Below are 17209 nucleotides of genomic sequence, written 5' to 3'. Positions count from 1 at the left end.
TGGTCAGAATACAAACCGCATACAGTAATAGAGGAAGGAATAGACTTCTGGGACCATTGGAATACAACCAGTACTTCCATCCTAGATAAAATCGCCCCCATACATAAAAGCAAAAGCAACGTAAACAAATACAACAAATGGTTCGACACTGAACTATTAAAAACGAAACAAACAGCTAGGCGACTAGAAAGGATTTGGAATAAAACAGGAGAACTGACAGACCGCAACAAATGAGAGCCTACATAAAAACCTACAAACAACTGATAAAAGACCAACGCAAAGCGTTCTACTCCATCAAAATTAACTTATCATGCAAAGGTTCACAAGGAATCAATACAAAAGAGTTATTCAACATAGTCACAAACCTATTTGACACCACCCGCTACACCACACCTGAGCACAACATGAAGTTACCCACCGTGAAGGACCTAGCTCTATATTTTGATTCCAAAATTAAAAACCTAAAAAATAACTGTATAAGCAATAACGATGTAACAATTATCCCCAGCAATTACCAAATAGCTAACTCACATGACAATGAAATACCTACAGACATGATCTGGAGTTCCTTTCTAGATCCAGAATGGGATACCTACACCAAACTCTACAACAAATACTTTAAATCTCACTGCATCCTAGATACATGCCCTCCGGAGATTATGAAAGCGGCACCACCAGAATTCAGAATATCACTATTACACTACCTAACCCATAACCTAAAAAATGGGACTTTCCTCACTAACAACGGCCACATAATAATAACCCCCGTCCCAAAAAATAGGAAAGAATCCTCAGCGCTAATAACAAACTACAGATCAATAGCATCTATCCCATTCATTGTAAAAATCATGGAAGGACTAGTACACACCCAACTAATGGACTACCTTAATCAATTCTCTCTCCTGCATGAAACTTAATCCGGCTTTAGAACCCTATTCAGTACGGAGACAGTAATCGCTGCCATCCTAGACTATCTGCGCCTATTATTTAGTAAGGGCCTCAACGCCCTGATCATGCAATTCGACATGAGCTCTGCATTCGACTTGGTTGACCATGACAAAATGATGCAATGCTTAGACGCCATTGGTATCAGAGCTGAGGTACTAAACTGGTTTCGTGGCTTCCTCACATCCCGTTCTTACCAGGTACGCTTTAACAACGAACACTCCGACACCTGGAACAACTCATCCGGAGTGCCACAAGGGTCACCGCTTTCCCCACTGCTTTTCAATATCTACATGTCCTCATTAGGTGTGAAACTAACCCAACTAGGAATAAAACTATTCAGCTACGCAGATGATTTTACGATCATCATCCCATTCGCCAACTCCATCTCGGAAACCATTCCCAAGGCATCCGATGCCATAAATGAGATGGAACAATGGATGACAGATTTCAAGCTCAAGCTCAACCCAGAAAAAACAAAATTCTTCGTTGCCTCTTCTCACCCGCTTGACAATAAAACCCCACTATGCATCAATAAACTCAACTACCCTATGCAGCCCACCATGAAAATACTGGATGTTATTCTAGACCAATGCCTAACAATGAAGGAACAAGTGGATTCCCTATTCAGAAAAGGTTTCCTTACTCTCTGGAAACTCAGAACCATTAAATCATATTTTGATACGTCAACATTCAGAATCCTAGTGCAATCCCTCATACTGAGTCAGCTTGACTACTGCAACATCGCCTATCTAGCAATCTCACAAAAGAATATGAGACGTCTCCAAATAATGCAAAATGCTGCGGTCAGACTTATCTTCGGGTTGAAGAAATTCGACCAAGTGACACCCTACTATCGGCAGCTGCTCTGGCTACCAACGGAAGCCCGAGTAAGGTTTAAAGTTGCCTGCCTCTGCTTCAAAGTACTATACGGCCTGACCCCCAAGTACATAACGGACCTTTTCGCATTTTCTAATAACAAACTCAAGAGAAACACACACCCAAAACTCATTTCCCCTCCAGTTAGAGGCTGCAAAATGAAAAAACACCACGCACACCTTCTCTCTCACCAAGTAGTCCTATTGGGCAAAGACCTAGACCAACTGCTTTCGCCCACTACATACGGGGAATTCAGGAAACGCCTAAAAACATACCTGTTCCAGAAATACCTAAACAATTGACACACTCTCCCTCTTCCTCCCCCCTCCCTATTCCGCCTGAACTTACAGCACTGTTATAAATATAATCTGTTATCTTCATCTTATCGTAACTTTACGTTGCTATTTATCCCCAACAGGTCCTGTCGGACATTACCTACTAAAATGTACATATTACATTTTCGCTCAGCAAATTGTATTTCTATACTATTGCCTCCTGAGGTCTCTGATCTCTGTATTTCCTCTGAATATCTACTTATTGTATTTCGCTGAATGTCCAGCACTCTTGATTGCAAACCGTCTAGAAGTCGCAAGATTGTGGTGGTATAGAAGAATAAAGTTATTATTATTATTATTATTATTATTGTTATTCTATAAAAATCTTTTTTGATCATGACCTGGAAAGGCTAAAAAGTTCAAACTGTTTCAAAAGTTCAAAATAACTGGTTTGTTCTTGTTGTTAATATCATTCAAACGTCACTGCATACTTGATGAAAAAAATCCACTTAGCTGTTAAACAGGAGTGAGGGGGTCCCAATGTGGTCAGAGGGGGTGGACCTGGCAGACTCCGACGTAACTTACTTCTTCTGCAGCAGAGCCGGCAGACGAGTCATTGCGGGACCTTCCTGCACCTCAGCGCGGCTGCCGACTCTGCTACAGAGAAAGTAAGTCAGAGGTAACGTGACCATTTATTTTTTTCATCAAAAGGGGACATCTATTAATTGACTGTGTATCATTTCTTTCTATTCCCTCCCTCCTTCCTTCCCATGTCCTTAGTGCCCCCAGTGCCTCCTTCCCGTGTCCTTAGTGCCCCCAGTGCCTCTGTCCTGTGTCCTTAGTGCCCCCAGTGCCTCCTTCCCATGTCCATAGTGCCCCAGTGCCCCCATCCTGTGTCCATAGTGCCCCCAGTGCCTCCTTCCTGTCCATAGTGCCCCCAGTGCCTCCTTCCCGTGTCCTTAGTGCTCCCAGTGCCTCCGTCCTGTGTCCTTAGTGCCCCCAGTGCCTCCTTCTCATGTCATTAGTGCCCCCAGTGCCTCCGTCCTGTGTCCATAGTGCCCCCAGTGCCTCTTTCCCATGTCCATAGTGCCCCAGTGCCCCCGTCCTGTGTCCATTGTGCCCCCAGTGCCTCCGTCCTGTGTCCATAGTGCCCCCAGTGCCTCCTTCCTGTGTCCATAGTGCCCCCAGTGCCTCCTTCCTGTGTCCTTAGTGCCCCAGTGCCTCCTTCTCATGTCCTTAGTGCCCGTGCCTCCGTCCTGTGTCCATAGTGCCCCCAGTGCCTCCTTCCCGTGTCCTTAATGCCCCCAGTGCCTCCGTCCTGTGTCTATAGTGCCCCACAGTGCCTCCGTCCTGTGTCCATGGTGCCCCCAGTGCCTCCTTCCTGTGTCCATAGTGCCCTCAGTCAGGGCCGGATTTTCCTATAGGCTAACTAGGCTTCAGCCTAGGGCTCAAGATCAAGATGGGCCTACATTCAAATTGTTAGCAAAATTAAAATTACACTATTCTAAAAACAGTGAACACTGAATCGAAAATAAGGAGAAATTCTACGCATATGACTAATAAACAAACATAAAAATATATTGGTTAAGATCAACGTGTTCGGCTCATTGGGTCTGTTCGTTTGTATATACTAGATTGCATCAAAGTATAGTTCATACGTTCACTTAGCTATGGCAAATATTGACGTGCCTTGTGCTACTAAGCTCTGGTTTGTTCTTGCATAAATAAAGTGCAGATTGGTGTAGATTGGAACAGACAAACGAACAGACCTATTGATATCCCGACGTTCGGTTATATTCGTGTTACTTCGATAATATGAAACACGTGTTAATGTTATTAGAAAAGATTCTTTTTTTAGGATTGCGTACACGATCATTTGATTCTCACCTTTTGAGTTCAGTAGGTTCAATACTTTAGTGAAGTGTTTATAGACTATTGAAAAAATTATTTGTGACAATATCTTCATTTCGCAGAATTCTAAGTAAGTTCTTAACATATGTTTTAATTTGCATATTTTAAAATGTATATTACCTGCTTTATTTTATATTTTCATGATTATATCATAAATAATAAAATCCTAGAGCGCGCAAGCGCTGTTGAAATATCGTGAGTCCTGGTGGTGTGAGGTGTGCTTCTGTGTCACTCCTCATGGCGCCTGCGCCAGAGACTCATCAAAATTCAGCCGGGGGTGGGGAATCCGAATTGCACACGTGCTCCAGCTCTGTATCGGATCCCGCTGCTCCTCTCTCCCCCCCCTACCCCTTTCCCGGCTCCGGAGGAGAATCGGTCTCAGCCCCAGTGATGTATTTTATTATCTCTCATGTACTTGTTTCATTTATTAATACATGTCATTTTTATTGTACATCGCCTAGCAAATTATATAGGCGATTCATCAAGACTTAATAAACTTGAAACTTGAAACTTGAAACTTCATAAGGGCCTCTTTTCATCTAAATCCGGCCCTGCCCCAGTGCCTCCTTCCTGTGTCCATGGTGCCCCCAGTGCCTCCGTCCTGTGTCCATAGTGCCCCCAGTGCCTTCTTCCCGTGTCCTTAGTGCCCCAGTGCCTCCGTCCTGTGTCCATAGTGCCCCCAGTGCCTCCGTTCTGTGTCCATAGTGCCCCCTTCCCATGTCCTTAATGCCCCCAGTGCCTCCTTCTTATGTCCCCCACTGCATTCCAGATTTTGTCCACCCCCAAAGCCAGCCTGCCTGCCTGCCTACCTATCTCCCTCCCTCTCTGCCGCGCTAAAGCCAGCCAGCTTCCCTGCCTACATCCTTCCCTCCCTGCCGCGGAAAAAAAAAGCGCCTCTCTCCTTCCTTCACCCCGGTCTGCGCTGCTGCAATCATACCTCCCCGCTGCTGAAACTAATCGCCCACAAGAAGTCTTCTTTCCGACGTCAATTCTGACGTCGGAGAGGACATTTCGGGCCAGCCAATCACTGGCTGGCCCAGAACGTCCTCTCCGATGTCAGAATTGACGTTGGAAAGAAGACTTCTTGTCGCAGCAGCAGTGGGGAGGTAAGATTGTAGCGGCGCGGACCGGGGGAAAGGAAGAGCAGGAGGACCCGGACCTGGCAGGAGGACCCGGACCTGGCTGGCTGTGCACCCCCCCAAGCCATGCACAGAAGCGCTGACGATACTAAATACGCATTTTCTTATTACTAATTTCTATTTCAACATCAAATCAGAAGTACTATATGGGAGTTCAGACTTCCACCCGAGTCATACAGCTCCAGGTGTTGTTGTTCTTCATCATTCCCAGTACTTATTATTATTATAACTTTGTTTTTTAAATAAATCTTTATTCATTTTTAAAACTCAGAATAAGTGTAACATAAAATATAATCATTTTATACTTTAACATCACTTAATATATCATCAAATTCAAACTCTCATCAAATATTCCCCCTCCCTTATACCCAACAATTATTCATAAGCAAAATAATTCATGAAATATTCCCACCCCCCACCCCCACCCAACCCTGGATGTGTATGAACAAAAGGGAAAAAAAATAATATTTATTCTATGCAGTAATTTCAGTCTTTACAGTATCTTGTTAATGGTTCCTAAATAACCTGAAATTTCATCTTATCCTTATTTTATTTAGAATAAATAAAGTGTATAAATAAGTTCATAACTTAGCTTTTGTTAATAAGCAATCGGGACGGGGAATTGGCCGCGAAACAGATAAAGTTGAAAATGGCTCGAAGCTCCAATAGGTTGATGTGACAGCGCCGCTCCCCGCTGGACCAAGGCCCCTGCGTCCAGAGGCCGTCGAGGTGAGCTCCCCATGCATAGGCGGATGAGTCGGTTGTCAAGACCTTCTGCGCCAGAGGAGCGTGAAACAGAAAACCTCTGGAAAGATTGGAACAGCGCATCCACCAGCGGAGAGATTGCTTCAAGGAAGGAGTCACCATGATCCTGGCGGAGACCGGATCGCGATCCTGACGCCACTGCGAGGCCAGGGTCCACTGCGGAACGCGAAGGTGAAGTCTGGCAATAAGATGGGGGAGAAAATGATTGTTCTACGTATAAATTGTACGTTTAATAATGCATTTTATGAAATATTTATGTTCAGATAATTGTATTGCATTGTCAAAGTTTAAAAATCAATAAAGATTTATATTAAAAAAAAAGTTATAATAATAATAAGTACTGGGAATGATGAAGAACAACACCGCCTGGAGCTGTATGACTCGGGTGGAAGTCTTAACTCCTATATAGTACTTCTGATTTGATGTCTTATTTAGACAGGATGCTTGCTTTTCAAGCAAGCAAACAACAGTTCTGGTTGGGTAATTATATCAGCGGAGCCATGATGTCCTATGGCACTTTTAGAAAAGAAATTAAGACAGTATTATTTGACAAATTTATCTCTTAATCTGTGCTTTTATCTTTACTTATTCCATTAATTTTAATTTTTTAATGTCTTTTTAATATAACAGGCTGTATTCCTTATTTTATTATTTTGTATTTCACTGATTGTCCAGTTTTTCATTTTTGGAAACTGCCTAGAATTCTTTTGATTAAGGCAGTATAGAAAAATAAAGTTATGTTATATATGTTATTATGAAATTAGTAATGAGAAAATGCGCTTCTGTGAAAAGAATATTGTTGTGATAGTATTGTGAGGTTATTCTCACCACGCAAAAGAACTATTGGGTCCCCTCTTTTCAGGCAGCTCCTAATGACATGGACTTTAGACACTTGCTACTGACCTCTTTCTCTTACTTATACTTTAGAAGACAACTGAACACCCATTTTTATACAAAGCTCATAGGCAATTAATATCCCACCCATGCTCTGTATCCCTTCCTGATGTTGTTGGCTAATTAATCTTTTGTGAACCGCATTTAACTTTTGGGTTATGCGGTCTGACATCGATTTTCTGTTATGTTATGTAGGCTCTTCAGATTGCTGTCAGTGAAGCCATTTATGAAGTCAATTTGACCTATGGGAGGGGTGTCGTAAAAGTTTGAACAAATTTAAGATAAGTTATTGAGCTTTATAACATATGTACTAGTCTTTGGGGGCATTGCCATAGTAATTATCAGCAAATAAAGGCCTGCACAGTCCATGTTACTATAAACTTACTTCACGGTAAAATCCTTTATGGCAAGTTAAGAGCATCTGTGCTATTTGTAAAGTAGCATGGGCTATCTGAATACATAGGCCACACCCATTTCTCATCCATAATCCACCTATATCCTGCCCCATAATAGCTAATGCAGTTAGCATGTGATGTCACACACACTGTAATGATTACTGTGTTTGTGCCCTTTTAGTGCATGTCAATTCATCTGCTAATTGCTTATTGCAGTTTAATAAAAAGACCTCTACCACTCTAAGCTCTTTACAATTTGTCATATATAAGAAACAAGAGTTTTTTTAAAAAAATGTGATAATAACACGGCCTCTTCTTATAAAGTTATTATTATTATTATTATTATTATTGGGCAAGAAGGCACAAAACAGAAGATAAATCCACCATAGGAAAAAGACAACCAAAGCAAAACGGAGGAGACAAAGGCCCAAAATGTCCTATTGGCATTGAATGTAAAGGTTTATTGTCACAAAATTGACTCGACACGTGTTTCGGCCTTTAGGCCTTTGTCTCCTCCGGTGTGCTTTGGTTGCTCTTCTTATTGGGGCCATATCTTATTGAACTATGTGGGTTTTTTGTGGATGTTACAGCCATGTTTAGAAGCTACAAGAAACAGGTTGAGGTCACTCAAAGAAATTTAACTATGAGGTAATAATTTAATTAGTTCCCATATTTATTTCTACATAGAGGGGGTTTTGTGTGATTTTGTCAATATAGGAAACATAGAAACATGATGGCAGATAAAGGCCAAATGGCCCATCCAGTCTGCCCATCCGCAGTAACCATTATCTCTTTCTCTCTCTGAGATCTCCCAGGCCCTTTTGAATTCAGACACAATCTCTGTCTCCATCACCTCTTCTGGGAGACTGTTCCATGCATCTACCACCCTTTCTGTAAAAAAGTATTTCCTCAGATTACTCCAGAGCCTTTCACCTCTTAACTTCATCCTATGCCCTCTCATTGCAGAGTTTCCTTTCAAATTTACATTACGTAGGTATTTAAACGTCTCTATCATATTTCCCTTCTCCCACCTTTCCACCAAAGTATTCTATACAGATTGAGATCTTTAAGTCCGTCCCCATACACCTTATGATGAAGACAACATACCATCTTAGTAGCCTTCCTCTGGACCGACTCCATCCTTTTTATATCTTTTTGAAGGTGCGGCCTCCAGAATTGTAGACAATATTCTAAATGAAGTCTCACCAAAGTCTTATACAGAGGCATCAATACCTCCTTTTTCCTACTAACAAGGGCAAAAGGTACAAAAGTATTATTGGTCTTTCCCTATGGAGCCAAAATGACTGGATCTTAGAGTAAGTCTTTGTTTTAAAAGTTCCATATGCCTTTAATACCTATTTTCATTCATTTGTTATTTTCTCAGATTTTTCCACTTTCAGCTGCAGCATAAACTTAATTTTTTTTTTGGGGGGGGGGGGGTTAATGTTGTTTCAAAACAATGCATGAAAGTGATTTACAAGCTTTGTACTTTTTACGCTAACTCCCTCCCAGCCATATATTTTTCGTGGATCTCATCCTCAAAAATAAATGTATCAGTATATTTTATCTCATTTGTTTATCTACATGTGTTTCCTGGTGTTTTCTTCAAAGGTCAATGTGTAAAAAAGACCAATGCAGACATAGAAAATCTTGATTATATCACGCAAAAAGCACCGGATGGTGCCAGCTGAGCAGCTTTACTTGCGAAAAGCATCACTTGGCTAGGCATTATTTTTCTCAACTAGATACAGCCCCAACTATAGTTGGTTGCTTTTCAATGAAGGAAAAAAAATGCATTACTTATGCAGTGGATGTTCTAATGTAACAAAGAAACAAAATAAAAAATGCCTTACAACAGTTTTATTAAAAACAAATTCCCACAGTAAATACATATACACCACGGTTCTATGTATGGTAAAGCAACTAAAGACATCACTGTTAAGTGCTATGGGAAGTACTTATAAATTACTTGAAATAAAAAAAAAACCAAAAAACATTGTTGCCTGGACATCGAGGATGAAATGCTGCAGTTTGTAATAAATTAACACAGAACTTTACTTCCCCTCCTCTAACAAAGCGGCCATTTGTCTGAATAACCCACATTCAGCTGTGAGTTATATTTTCACAACTGCAACTGCATTCATTTGCAAATCATTCCGCACTTTTAATGCTCAAGTTTTAAATACCTTAAGAACTAATAAATAAAGCAGAGAAAACAGTTGGCTTGTAGCCTAAACACTGTCCTGATTTCTGATGCTCTTTTGCTTTGCTTTTCCCAAAGTAATTTTGCATATTTATAAAGTTTAATAAAAGTATTTTGAGCCTCCACAAGTCCTACAGGCTTCTTAGTGAGACATATTTCATGTCCCCATTAACTATGCAACATTTGGTACAAGCTGATTTGCATATTTTAAATCTTTCACTCCCAAATTTCATTAATTTGGTGGCAGAATAATTTGCAGCCATCATTCAGGTTTTCTATGGTGTCTCACTTTTGTATTCATTTTCCCCCCTTTTTTGTTTCTAGACTTTGTCTGGGAGATTTTAAAAGAAAAGTCATTTAGTATGAGTTATTTAGATTGCAGCACAAAACCTCTTTCATAAAAGGTTCCCCCTCTTTCACTGTGTTCACTAAAACAGAATGCAATGTTCTCAGGGTTTTTAAAATAATTCTAACTGAAGCATTTACTGTATATGCCATAACGAAGGTCTTGATGAAATCTGTATCAGAAGCTGTACCAAATGACATCCAATTTTTGTGGAGTCTGATGCCCTTTCACCACTTAAAGTCCTATTTACTAAGTGATAGTAGGGGTAATTCTGTTAGAGGATACCTACTTTTCTTACAGATGAAATGCCTGCCTGGAATTTTGGCACAAGTATGTAAATGTAAGCCAAAGTGCTGGTATAAGTGTGGTGCAGTGGTTAGAGCTACAGCCTCAGTACCCTGAGGTTGTGGGTTCAAACCCTGCACTGCTCCCTGTGACTCTGGACAAATCACTTAATCCTCCACTGCCTCAGATACATTAGATAGATTGTGAGCCTATCGGGATAGATAGGGGAAATGCTTGAAGTACCTGTATGAAAACTGCTTTGAGTGTAGTTACATATATAACTACAAAAAAAGACCGTATACAAGTCCCAATCCCTAAGAGATACATAATTGAAACGAAAATACATCTAAAAATCCGCCTAAATCAGTACTTGGATGACCTAAAAGATAGGTCGTCCAAGTGCCGATAATCGAAACGGGTTTTTAAATGTATCTAGAGGCATATAAGGCCTCTTGACTGCCACTGTGTGCTGAGAGTGAAAAGGGGCATTTTTCAAGGAGTGGTTAGGGCGGGAGGTGGGCTGACCAAACTTAGTCATCCTGCAGCAATTATTTGAAAGTTTGATGAGATTGCCTAGATGGAACTTATACGTTGTGACTTAGGCGATCTAAAAACACGTCTAAGTACCCTGAAGGCATCCAAAGTGACCAGATAACCACTGCAGGGACAAAGTACAGACCCACACACACTCCCTCAGTGATCACTGACACCCCCTCCCCCCCCACACCGCCATAAAAATTGGAATAACAGCATACATCCCTGCCTCCAGAACAACATCTCTTGGCATAGGAAAGTCTAATAGAGCTGCACAGAGGTGGCTTAAGTAGTCTGGCGGGTGGGCTAGTGAACCATAGAAAGGAAGACCCATGCCCATAAGCCACTCTAACCACTACATTCATGGTGCAAAATATGAGCCCACCAAACCCCCCCAAACCCTACTGTACTGCCATATACAGTAGGAGGCACCTGCAGCCATAAGTGATATTGGGGAGGTAGACAGGTGGGTATAGTAGGTTTCGGGGTGTTTTGGGGGGCTCACCATGACTTATAAGGGAGTTATGGTGAGATGTTTAGGTGGCACCCTTTTTGTGAAGTTCACAGCAGTGCTCTGTAAGGTGCCGCTCTACTCTGTTGCCATGACTGGGTGGCCAGTCTGTCACTTTGCTGACCCTTCCCACGTCCAAAGGGTCTTGTTCTAGGCATTTTGGACTTGGATGATTTTTGGGACGAGAATGTGATATAAAGATAGATGACTTGGCGGTCTGGATGATCAAACGGCTGGACGGATAATTAGACAACTCTCGAAAAAAATTATTTTGGATGTATTTTTTGAGAATGGACTTTAGATGCTGCCAACTTTGGACGACTAGTGCCCTAGGTCCAAAACGAACTTAGACTTTTTTTTTTTTTTTTATGCTGCTCTAAGTGTTCATGCTTAAATGTCAGAGTTACACATGCAATTTACAATAAGTTATAGTGCCTGTTTTAAAAGCACTCTTTGGGGTTTAGACATCATAAATCAGCATTTAGATATTTACATGACATAAACATCTAAATCCCAATTTTTACAAAACTGGAATATACCCTTCTAAAACATATACCGTACATATATATAGCGAGCAGGTGTGGTCTGAGGAGAGGAATGGCCTAGTGGTTACAGCCGCTGCCCCAGCACCCTGAGTTTGTGAGTTTGATGCTTTCGCAACGTGCAACAACTCCTCACTTATTTTTATATACAGTAAGTTTTATATAACGAGAGGAAAAGGATCTCAGAAACCTGCTTGATTATCAGGAATTTGAACTTTGATCAAGACTTACAAAGTTCCACGTTTCTGTCATTGATTCTGAAAAACCTCTCAGTTGTTTTTGATATTGAGTATCACCACAGAAAATAAAATAAATAGGAGAAATTAAGTTTTTTCAGGATCAATGATAGAAACGTGGAACTTTGCAAGTCTTGATCAGAGTTCAAATTCCTGATAATCAAGCAGGTTTCTGAGGTCCTTTTCCTCTCTTTATACAAAATTTATTGTATATAAAAATAAGTGGGTAGTTGTGTTGCACATTGTGAAAGTTTTAGATCAATCCCGTCGACCATCTTTTGTAGATGTATTAGTTGTGAATCTGAGTCCAGCCTGCTGCTCCCTGTATCTCTGTGCAAGTCACTTAGGCCCAGATGCACTAAAGCCAGCAATCGTTGCTAAACCTGTTTTAACAGCTTTAGCGATGATTGTATTTGCCAACCCGATGCAGAAAATGGCTCACCACCTGGTTTTCTGCACGATCGCTCATTCCCCAATCCGACCATGCAAATAAGCTGTTTAATATTAAAATACCATATAAACTAATAGAGTGATTTATGCTCTAACATAGCTTCCTAATGCACTAAAAAAGTGATCGCTTTAGTGATCTAAAAAAAAGTGGCTGGTCAAGACCAGTCATTTACCTGTCTAACCTTTTATTTATTTTTTTTTTCAAATGGGCACAGATGCTGTGCATACTACACATGCACAATGTCTGTCCCATTTAACACTGCCCCTCCCCCCCTCCCGATGACAGCTCTCTCTACGAACTGGCAACTGGAACCACAAACTGCGCCTCATCCCGCACCAGCAAAAATGGCGGGAGGAAAGCCCACTTCTTCCTGCCATGCCAACTCCCTCCTGCGAAATAAATTTTGGCAGGAGGGATGCTTACTCTCTCCTGCCATGCCAACTACCCTCCCCTTGTGTCAGCAAAATGGCAGGAAGGATGCCCACTCCCTCCTGCCACCAAAGGCCTAACCCGACACCAGCCACCCTCCCAAACATCCCCCCTCCCCTTTTCCCCCCCTGAAAAAAAATGTAGGAGGGATGTCCACTCCCTTCTGCCACCCCCTTTTTACAAAATGCGGCAGTGGCTGCTGAGCAACATATGCTCCGAAGCCCATTAAATCCCTATGTGCATTATAGTGATTACCACAGCAGCAGCTGCTACTGTGGCTTTGTAAAAGGAGCACTTAATTAGTAAATTGGCTTCAATTACAAGTTTTAACAAGCTCATAGTTTAAAATATATATATATATATATTAATTGGGCGGAAATAAAATAAAACCATAAGAATTGCTATACTGTGACAGACCAAAGGACCATCAAGCCCAGTATCCTGTTTCTAACAGTGGTCAACCCAGGTCCCAAGTACCTAGCTACATCCCAAGTAGTAAAACAGATTTTATGCTGCTTGTCCTAGGCATAAGCAGTGGATTATCCCAAGCCATCTCAAGAATGGCCTATGGACTTCCCTTATTGAAATTATCCAAACCTTTTTAAACCCTGCTAAGCTAACATTTTATCACATTCTCCAGCAACCAAATTCCAGAGTTTAATTATATGTTGTGTGACAAAATATTTTCTCTGGTTTGTTTTAAATCTACTACTTAGTAGGTTCATCATATGCCCCCTAGTCCTAGCATTTTTGGAAAGAGTAAACAAGTAATTCACAACTATCCTTTCCACTCTACTCAGTATTTTATAGACCCCTGAGCCATCTCTTCTCCAAGCTGAAGAGCCCTAGCCACTTTAGCTTTTCCGCATAGGGAAGTTGCCCCATCACCTTTTATCATTTTTGGCGCCCTTCTCTGTACCTTTTCTAATTCCACTATATCTATTTTGAGAGACAGAGACCAGAATTGCACACAGTATTCAAAGTGCGGCCATACCATTGAGTGATACCAGGTATTATAGCATTTTCATCTTTGTTTTCCATTCCTTTCCATTCTATTTTCCTTCTTAGTTACCTCCACACATTGAGCTGAGGGTTACAATGCATCTTCAGTGCTGACATCTAGATCATTTTCCTGGGCAGTGACTCCTAACTTGGAACCCTGCATCACGTATCTATAGTTTGGGTTCCTCTTTCTCACATGCATCACTTTGCACTTGCTCATATCAAATATCATCTGCCATTTTGATGCCCAGTCTCCCAGTCTCACAAGGTCTAATCTAATCTAATCTGGGGTTTATATATCACACTATGCCTACAAAGGTTCAAGGTGACTTACTGAACAGTATATGGAGAACTGGTTGCATACCCAAGCATTACTGGCTGCAAATACAAAACCTTTCTGGATAGAACTTTTATGTACCAAGCTAAGAAACAACAACACTGGTTAGACAACTACATCAATGGAGCAATACTGACCTATGACGCCTTTAGAAAAGCCATAAAAACTGCCCTATTTGACAGAAATATCACCTAAAAAGTATCTACACCAAACAATAAATATGTCCACTCCTGTATATAAGCCTGAAACTTCTAACATTTGCTAACAATCTGTATATTATATTTCGCTGCCTTTTAAGATTCTGTATGCTGTATATATTGTATTTCACTGCCTTTTTAAGATTCTCTATGCTGTAATTCTCTGACTTCTGCATATTGTAACTCGCTGACTGTCCAGCTCTCTTCAATGTGAACCGCCTAGAAGTCTCACGACTATGGCGGTATAGAAGAATAAAGTTATTATTATTATTATTACAGTGCAGAGAAGCTTAAACATGCATGATGGTGACTGAGTTCAAAGAAGCGTGGGATGAACACAGAGGATCTAGAATCAGAAAATAATATTAAATATTGAACTAAGGCCAGTACTGGGCAGACTTGCATGGTCTGTGTCTGTATATGGCCGTTTGGGGGAGGATGGGCTGGAGAGGGCTTCAATGGCTGGGAGGGTGTAGATGGACTGGAGTAAGTTTTGACTGAGATTTTGGCAGTTGGAATCCAAGCACAGTAACAGGTAGAGCTTTGGATTCTTGCCCAGAAATAGCTAAGAAGAATAAAAAAATAAAATAAAATAAATTGAATCAGGTTGGGCAGATTGGATAGACCATTCGAGTCTTTATCTGCCATCATTTACTATGTTACATTACAATACAAGGATGCACTAGAGATACTGTACATTAAGACTTTTGGGATTTCTTGAAGAAGAGATTACTGTACCATGCAGTGAAAGAGGTAGCTTAGTACAATTCAGCAGAGCTGCGGGAAGTACATTAAATAAACATTTAAAGGAGGAATAAAATACAGCAAGAAAGTTAATATGATTCGATGAAAGATGTCATGAGGTAGATAGAGCAGTGGCGTACCAAGGGGGGGGGGGGGCGGGAGGGGCGGTCCGCCCCGGGTACCAAGCCCTGAGGGGGTGCTCCCGGTCCGGTCCAGTCCCCCCCCCCCCTGCGCCGGGTGTCGCGTCTGGAAACAGCCTGCAGCAAGATCGCGATGCCAGAGATCTTTGCCTGCTTCGACTGTTTCTTCCGCCACGGTCCTGCTCTTCCTCTGATGTCAGAGGAGGGGCGGGACCGCGGCGGAGGAAACAGCCGAAGCAGGCAAAGATCTCTGGCATCGCGCGATCTTGTTGCAGGCTGTTTCCCCAGGGCAGTAGCGTACCAAGGGGGGCGAGGGGGAGGTCCATCCCGGGTGCCGCCTTAGGGGGGGGGTGCACAGCTGGCCCGGTCCCTATCGCGCTCCTACTCTCCCAGCGAAAGCAGCATCGGCGCCATTATCGAAAAAGGTAATGGCGCCAGGCCTTGGAGCACCAAGGCAGACCGCTTCTCCCCCCTCCCAGCCGAAACCCCGCTGACCATCCTATCTCTACCCCCCCAAGTGAACCTTTCCGACCCTCCCAGCGAAAGCAGCAAACCTCCCTCCAGTAGCGTCGGCTTTATCCTCCCTCTGCCGCATCACTGATGACGTCATCAGTAACGCGGCAGAGGGAGGAGAAAGCCGCGAAGGAGGTTTGCTGCTCTCGCTGGGAAGGTCGGAAAGGTTCACGGGGGGGGGGAGATAGGAGGGTCAGCGGGGGTTCGGCTGGGAGGGGGGAGAAGCGGACTGCCTCGGTGCTCCATTACCTTCTTCGGGTAGCAGCAGCGTTTACAATTCGCTGCTGTTGCCGGCTTCAGGCCTTGTTCTCTGCCGGGTCCTGCCTACTTCCAGTTTTCATGAAGACAGGACCCGACAGAGAGGAAGGCCTGAAGCGGGCAACAGCAGTGAATTGTGAATGCTGCTGCTGCCCGATGAAGTTCAGGACATCAGGGAAGGAGCAGGGAGAAATCGGCTGCTGGCTTGGGGGTGAGGGTAGGGAAAGAATCGTGGAAGTGGAGAAATCGGCACGATGGCTTTGTGTGGGCTAGGGGGAGAGAGAAAGAAAGGAAAAAATAAAGAGGGGGGGGCCGGGGGAGAGAGAAAGAAAGGCAGAAAGAAAGAGGGGGACCAAGGGGAGAGAAAGAAAGGCAGAAATAAAGAGGGAGGTCAAGGGGGAGAGAAAGAAAGGCAGAAAGAAAGAGGGGGGCCAGGAGGAGAGAGAAAGAAAGGCAGAAATAAAGAGGGGAGCCAGGGGGAGAGAGAAAGAAGAAGGACCAGAGACTCATGAAATCACCAGACAAAAAAGTAGGAAAAATGATTTTATTTTCAACTTAGTGATCAAAATGTGTCCGTTTTGAAAATTTATATCTGCTGTCTATATTTTGCACTATGGCCCCCTTTTACTAAACCGCAATAGAGTTTTTTAGCGCAGGGAGCCTATGAGCGTCGAGAGCAGCGTGGGGCATTCAGCGCAGCTCCCTACGCTAAAAACCGCTATCGCAGTTTAGTAAAAAGGGAGGGGGAATATTTGTCTATTTTTGTATAGTTGTTACTGAGGTGACATTGCATAAAGTCATCTGCCTTGACCTCTTTGAAAACCCGCGGAATATAAATGATAATTAACATTTTCTCTGCGTACAGCGTGCTTTGTGTTTTTAAAATTTTATTGTTGGTAGATCATTTTGACTTGGCCACAAAGGTAAGGGGGAGGGAGGGAGGGGAACTGCTGAAAGACATCTAGTAATCCTTGCAGGCTTGACTGCAGGGAATTATTTTTGTAAAATCATGTTTTGTTATGTGACTGGCATTATCTAGACTTTAATTTCTATGAATGAATAGAATGAAAATGATATAAAATTACTTGCTTGTTTTTATGTGCGTGCGCTGAAGGAAAGTGGAGAGAGAGTGGGCTGAGGATGCTGAAGGGAAATGGGGAAGAGAGTGGGGAGAAGACGCTGATTTATAAATTGACAATTGTACAGAATATTGTTTCTTTTTATACTTTAATATAAACAATTCAAGGCTTGTGTGGATGGAATCAGGTGGTTTGCGGG

Source organism: Geotrypetes seraphini, chromosome 4 (genome assembly GCF_902459505.1).
Source record: "Geotrypetes seraphini chromosome 4, aGeoSer1.1, whole genome shotgun sequence".
In the NCBI taxonomy this organism is placed as follows: domain Eukaryota; kingdom Metazoa; phylum Chordata; class Amphibia; order Gymnophiona; family Dermophiidae; genus Geotrypetes; species Geotrypetes seraphini.
The sequence above is the reverse complement of the archived record's forward strand: the minus strand, read 5'-3'. Positions refer to the sequence as shown.